The following is a 7,505-nucleotide window of genomic DNA, read 5'->3' as shown; positions in this document are numbered from 1 at the left end:
CAATCATTGACACATACATGAATGCTATTGTAATCCATGCCTAGCTTTCACAACACTTGTCTCATATCATTATGAGACTCAAGCATCATGTTTCCAGATGAAAATATGTGACATTTTAGTTATCTAAAAAATCCAAAATCGTTAAAGAAATCAAAAAACTTTCTTATGTAGTTAAAAAAAGAGTGTACTATGTAACTAAACAACTTGGTCACACTTATATTGCTCCATCCGTACTTTGCCTATATACTTAGGAGTACAAGGATCATCTTATGTGGGATACTTGGCATCCATCGTATAATAGTATGAATGCCTCCTCTCTTAATGGATCACATGACTCAACATCCATGGGTAGTAATATATAGATCATCTCTTCTATCTCAAGCTTGAGGATTTGAGGAAGGTGCACTAGACAAAGTGTCCTTTAGAGGGCTTAATAGCTCACATGCTACTTCGATTATATGCCTATGAACTCTTCTTATCACGAAACATCCATTACTTGGGATGCACTAGCATACCCTTACTTGGGATGCACTAGCATACCCTATGGAGATTTTTCATAGACAAACAATATTTTTAAATTTTATTTCAAGTAAAGTTTGATTGTAAAACACAATTAGTACACACTTTGCTCACCACTAACTCAAAGCCCAAGATCGCTTGATCAGTGATTTTTGGCTAAAGCTCATAGTAGCCTCACACATCGTCTGTAGACAAACAACATTTTCAACGAATTGCAAGGTTGCACTAAGTGCAAGAATATGGAACACGCTGACTAAGATATGCCTCTTAATCTGCAGCATCATGACCATCATTGTTGGTCATTTTTTCTATATAATGAGCAATACATTATTTAAATGGCCAAATCATCACTGTAGACCAAGTATAAATTAGTAAATCCAATAGATTTTTAACAAAAACTCTAGAATTTCATGATAGGTAGGGTGTTTTTGTTCATAGCCTAGCAAGTGTTTTATTTTTGGTATTTTGGTTTTTTAAGGCTAAGGTCAATTCCTCCATCCATTGGTCAATCCTTGTTAATCCATATCTCTTTTCCTCTCTTTGTTTATCTCCCTCCCTCCCTCTCCCTCTTTCCATCCCTTCCTCTCTTTCCCTCTATATATATATATATATATATATATATATATATATATATATATATATATATATATATATATCAACGTCCCTTGCTTTGATTCGTACTCTCTCTGTCTCTCTCTTTCTTTCTTCATGCTTGTTAAAGTAAAAACTAACTGTGTTCAACACTTTTTTTCATAGTATGTTATTGCTATTTGCATCGGTATTGGCATCAGAATGCATGTCAAAAAGCGCATCACTATGACAGTTGTTATTAGCTATTACTAACATTTATAGTGGTGGATATAGTAATGCCGAAGAAAAGCATCGCTAACCTCCATCGCTATGGCTCTATACCCTTGTAATGTTCTATTGCATGTTAGTGCTCCTCTGTTCCATGCAACATTATCCACAACCTCAAAAGATTTGTTTGTTTCATGCAAAATGGACAAGTCAATGGTGTTGAAGCCTTAGTGGCACAATTGAGTATACACTTTAGTATCTTGAGATTGCTACCCAAGTGTCAACTTACATTGAATTATCTAACTTCTTCCACGTAGAGCTTTATGCCGCTTGTTTGCATGGAAATTATATTTGGATATGGAGTACATTGGAATATCCAAGTGAGAACATTATGGGTCTCCCTGGGTACTTCTATCAAGAATCGCATGGTGAGGGGACTTGCTTGAGTTGTTGCACTAAAGACACACCATACACACAAGAGGAAGCTCACCCAAGAACACAAGAAGAGAGATGGAGGCCAAAATGAATTCTTGCTGGTTTTTTCTTCTTCCTCCTCTCACAATACAATGCATACAAAGTATAGATAAGATACCACATAAAGAAAAGTGGCCTGCTAAGTCAAGCAATGTATAACTAACTATACTAATCAACTAGCGCTATAACTATGCCAGCTACATGTAGGTGTAACAAACTAAATATAATAAGTGATAAGTCGGTGTTGGCCATGTGAGGATCATAATGACCACTGACATGCTAAGTGTAGATTTATAGACCCATCCAACTAGTGGTCCATTATCAATGTTCGCACATGTTGAGCTTGCCATCTTAATAACTTCAACACTCCTAGTCACCAAATTTTCCTTTTCTATTGTCACCAAATGGTCAAACAAGCATGCTACTTTTCATATAAGCCATGGCACAATTTATGAGTGTAAGACCCACCCTCTCCAACTTGCATAGGATTGGGCATTCATCAAGCTTGATAACAAATTCCAAGGTTGAAATAAAACCTAGCAATTATAGTCAGCATGAACTTAGTCTAAGAAACAAGTATACCATATTGAATGCTCAATGTTATATTATGACAAGTCAATACCTTCTAAGCATTGCACATGTAGAAATGAGCCATGGCACATTGCAACTTAACCAAGTCAACAGCAATATTGTTGAAGTTATTATAGTCATAAGAATTTATCTTTCCAACTTTAGTTCCATTCACTTCTATTTTTTCTATGTGATAAAAAAGCATTCTCCTGTTGGATTAGCAATGGATATATATCATACTCGTCTTATAGCTTTAAGCTAAAATGGACGAGACAAAATCATATGCTTTATTTTGCTGCAACTCAATACATTTTCTATCATATTATATATGACCTCGTAGCCTTGTTGACTAATCCTAGGTTTATCACATCCTATGGTGCGCAGATCGGTCGCAGATAGCTCACGTGGTGAATCCCGGAAGGTCCCCAAGAACAAAGTACTCTACTTTTTTGCACAAAAACCCATGTAAAAGCATGTACGACAAGAGGCAAGAGACAAATTGGGTTCAATCTCCCCCATGCCTTGTGTGAGCGCTTCACAAAGCATGTATTTTATGTATATTTCCAATCATCATGCTCAATAATAGCCCAATTACAAAAATATGACAAGCTTTTTAGCTTTTGAGTTTGCTTTCTACAAAAATAGGAAAATAAAGCTAATGGACGGTGCCCATAAAGTCTGGCACGCCCAATCTCAATGTCCAAATAGAAATAACATATCTGGGCGCATAAGCGCATACAAAATAATAATAAATAATCGATGTCTCAATAGACATAACAAAATATAGGCGTGGAGCCTATCAAAATCTAGTCCAAGAGTCGAAAACCCGCTAGACTCCAATGCTTTCCTCCGCCACTGCTGCTACCTCTACACATCAACTGAAGCATTCACAATCGTTAGTAAAATAATACAATTAAACCGACAAAAGTGAATACCTAGCAGTCTTCAGCTACATAAATAAATCAACTGGTTAGAAATAAATCCTAACCTTAATTTATTACGAGTGCGCACTCTAAACCCATAAACGTTTATTAATTTAATATGCATTTTGCGGAATCACCCGCTATGGAATCACCCATGTACACACTAAATTAATGAAACGCCCGAAAAGGACAGGCGTCCCCATCAACTTCTCGCACAAAGAATCCTCTTTGTGTATGAGCCCCGGTCATCTAAGTTTACGGAATCCACCGTAAAACCTCACGGAATCCACCGTGGCACGGAATCCACCGTGGCACGGAATCCACCGTGGAATATGGCTCCTGGCATCATACCCCCGGGGTGGGATAGCAATTGACCTCAATTGCTATTAGCTCAATGTGGAGCTAACAGAGTGGGGAAAGCATTTAAGTCTCTAGCGTGCAGCCATTGTGCTTCCTCTACAGGATGGTTCTTGAATTTTACTAGATATCTAGAATACCTTCGACCAGTTCTAGTGGTCATGTAGTCAGTGTCTATGATGGCTTCGGGTTCAAGTATTTCAGTCTCTTCTTCTAGTAAAGGTGGGTTTTCATAGACAGGGTGGATAGGTAATTGGCCTCTAAATGGTCTCAATAAACTAATATGAAATGTATTATGAATTTTCCAATGAGATGGCAGTTCTAACTTGAAAGCATTGTCATTAATCTTATGAATGATTCTAAATGGTCCGTAGAATCTAGGAGCTAATTTGACAACTGGATGTCTATCTACACTTTGCAGTCTACGCTTTTCTATTCTAAGCCAAACATAATCATCAACTTTGAAATTCATGGCTTGTCTTTTCTTGTTGGCTTGTTTGGTATATGATTGTTGGGCTTTAGCAATCATATCCTTTATCTCATCAAAAATAGTGTTATGCATAACAGCAATATCATCAGCACTCTGAATTCTATTAGACAAAGATGCAACAGGTGTAGATAATCTATATCCATAAATAACTTCAAAAGGTGCTTTCTTTGTAGATGTGTGCGGTGTATTGTTATATTCAAACTGTAATAAATGCAAATGAGTATCCCATGTCTGAGGTTTAGAGATAGTGTATGCACGTAAAAGATCTAAAATAGTGCTATTTGTGGCTTCTGTTTGTCCATTTGTTTATGGATGAAATGCAGATGATTGAAAATCAATCTTTGTGCCTAGATTTGCAAACAGTGTAATCCAAAAATTATTACAAAATCTAGAATCTCTATCTGAAATAATCACTTTCGGCAATCCATGGTTAGTAAAAACAGTTTTCAAAAATAACTGTGCTGCTTGTGATGCTGTTAAAGTTTTCTTACATGCAATGAAATATGCTTGCTTACTAAATCTATCTACAATTGTCCAAATCATGTCATGGTTAGATTTAGTATTTGGTAAACCAGTAATGAAATCCATAGATATATGTTCCCAAGGTTTAGATGGAATAGACAAAGGCATTAATAATCCATACTGTTTACCATGATGTCTCTTTATTCTTTGACAAATCAAACATTCAGAAACGAAATTAGATACATCTGCATCCATATGCGGCCAATAAAAATCTTCAGTTAACATGCGTAATGTAGAAATGATACCTCTATGACCTTGATATGGGGGACAATGAATTTCATTCAAAACAAAAGATCGGAATGGAATAGTAACACACAGTCTCTTTTCAAAGAACATGAATCCATCATTATATGACAATGAATCAATAGGAATGAAATTATTTTGAACTAATTTTTGCCAATCAGAATGAAAAGTAATATCCTGGTGATATGTGTCTTTCATAGCAATCAAAGAATCAAAAGATATGATAGAAATATTATGAATTGCAGGTCTTCTACTCAATGCATCGGCAACTACATTTTCTTTTCCAGGTTGGTATTGAATGATAGGATGGAAACTTTGAATGAATGAAGCCCATTTGATATGACGGTCAGAAATTTGGGGTTGGCTAAGTAGATGTCTAATGCTTTGCTGGTCGGTCTTTATCATGAATTCTGAACCCATTAAATAATACTTCCATTGTTTTAATGCTTGTACAACTGCTAAGAGTTCCTTGTCATAAGTGGAATATTTAAGCTCAGAGGGTTTCAGCTTAGAACTAGAATATGCTATTGGATGGTTGTCTTGCATTAATACGGCTCCTATTCCTAATCCGCTAGCATCGGTCACAACTAGAAAGAATGGTCTATTAAAGTCAGGCAATTATAGAACAGGGGCATTGGTTAATGCACGTTTGAGTAAGTCAAAGGATTTCTGCTGATTTTCAGTCCATTGATAAACAATGCCTTTCTTAAGAAGTTTTGTTAATGGTAAAGCAAGTAATGAGAAATTACGTACAAACTTCCTATAGAAACTAGCAAGACCAAGGAATGAGCGTAATTCATGTACATATTTTTAGGAACAGGCCAATGCAATATTGCGTCAATTTTCTTAGGATCAACTTTAATTCCTTCTTTTGATACAATATGACCTAGATATTCTATTTCTGTCTTAAAGAATTCACTCTTTTCAGAATTTGCAAACAATTGATTTTCTTTCAGTAATTGAAAAACTAATTATAAATGCTCATAATGCTCTTTTTCACTTTGACTGAACACTAAAATATCATCAAAGAAAACAATCACACAATATTGATATTTTAGAAAAATACGGTTCATCATTCTACTGAAAGTAGCAGGTGCATTAGTTAATCCGAATGGCATGACTAAGAATTCATAATGGCCAAACTGTGTCCTGAATGCAGTCTTAAATATGTCGGATCTATCTAGCCTCACCTGATGATATCCAGACTTAAGGTCAATTTTACTAAATATAGAATATCCTTGCAGTTTGTCCATAAGGTCATCAACTCTAGGTATAGGATACCTATTCTTTACAGTGATCTTATTTAATGCTCGGTAGTCAATACACATACGATAAGTATTATTCTTTTTCTTGACTAAGAGCACAGGTGCACCGAATGGAGAACTGCTAGGTCGAATTAGGCCTCTATTTAGTAATTCTTCAACTTGACTCTGGATTTCTTTTTGCTCTATTTGATTGTGCCTATATGGTGCTTTGCAAGGTGGTTGTGTGCCAGGTATTAGATCAATCTTATGGTCTTCTGGACGTGATGGTGGTAAACCTGGTGGTAGGTCTTCTGCAAAACAGTCCTTAAAATATGCGAGAAATTCCTTATGTCTAGGGTGCATATGATTTTCCTTTGCATGCAATTCATTCACCCAAATGAGATATGATTTAGTATTCTTGCGTAGTGCACGTTTTGCTTGAGTATGCGAAAGCAGTGGAAAAATATGAGATACATGCATACCAAATAATGTAATGGATTTTCCTTGAAAATTAATATTCGTGTGGAATAATCTATATTGGGATTATGTTGGTGTCTCCATGGCATTCCTAGAATAATGTCGCTTGACTGTAATGGGACAACTAAGAAATTTCTTCTTTCAATATATGGACCAATTTGAATTTCTAAATCTTGAACTTCTTGTGTGCCATTGTACCTAGTGCCTAAAAATGCAGCTTTTATGCGATAATGCGTAGGTACAGTATGCAATTTTAATTCCTTTACCAATTTTGCTGAAATAAAGTCATGGGTACTACCGTCATCATGCAATATAGTTCTTTCTTTTCCATGCACCATACATTTCATAGTCAACAATGAATGTGAAGTAGGCATACCTGGTAAAGTGTCGGAAGTAGTAGTAGGATCATCTTCTTCTTCAGTGAAATCTGGCATATCCTCATGCTCTTCTTTGTCCTTAGCTCCAAGGTAGTTGATATGTGCTGATGGCTTCTTTGAATGACAATTTGCTGCGAGATGCCCTGGCTGGTGACACTTGTAGCATACTATTGGCTTGGCTTTGGTCACATTATTTGCAATGGCTGGGAGTTTGGGTATATTTGGATTTGCTTGTGGAATAGGCTTAGAATTTGAATTGACAGTGGATGGTAATACAGGTGGTTTAGGCCAATTCTTGCGGAAAGATGGTGATGAGAAACGACCTGGATTAAACCTTCTGAAATTGGAATTGAATTTTTTAGATCCATAATTACCGTTTGCTTGGAATGGCTGTGGTCGTCGATCTCTTCCGCATAACTTATCTTCAGTGTCGTGAGCTAAGGAGATGGCGTCTTCAAGGGTAGCAGGCTTGAACATGTTCACTTCAGCGTAGTAATGTCCAAGAAGTCCA

The sequence above is a fragment of the Lygodium microphyllum genome, chromosome 28 (assembly GCF_053477565.2).
Source record: "Lygodium microphyllum isolate KBCC chromosome 28, Lygodium_microphyllum_v1.1.10, whole genome shotgun sequence".
In the NCBI taxonomy this organism is placed as follows: Eukaryota; Viridiplantae; Streptophyta; class Polypodiopsida; order Schizaeales; family Lygodiaceae; genus Lygodium; species Lygodium microphyllum.
This window is presented reverse-complemented; position numbering follows the sequence as displayed.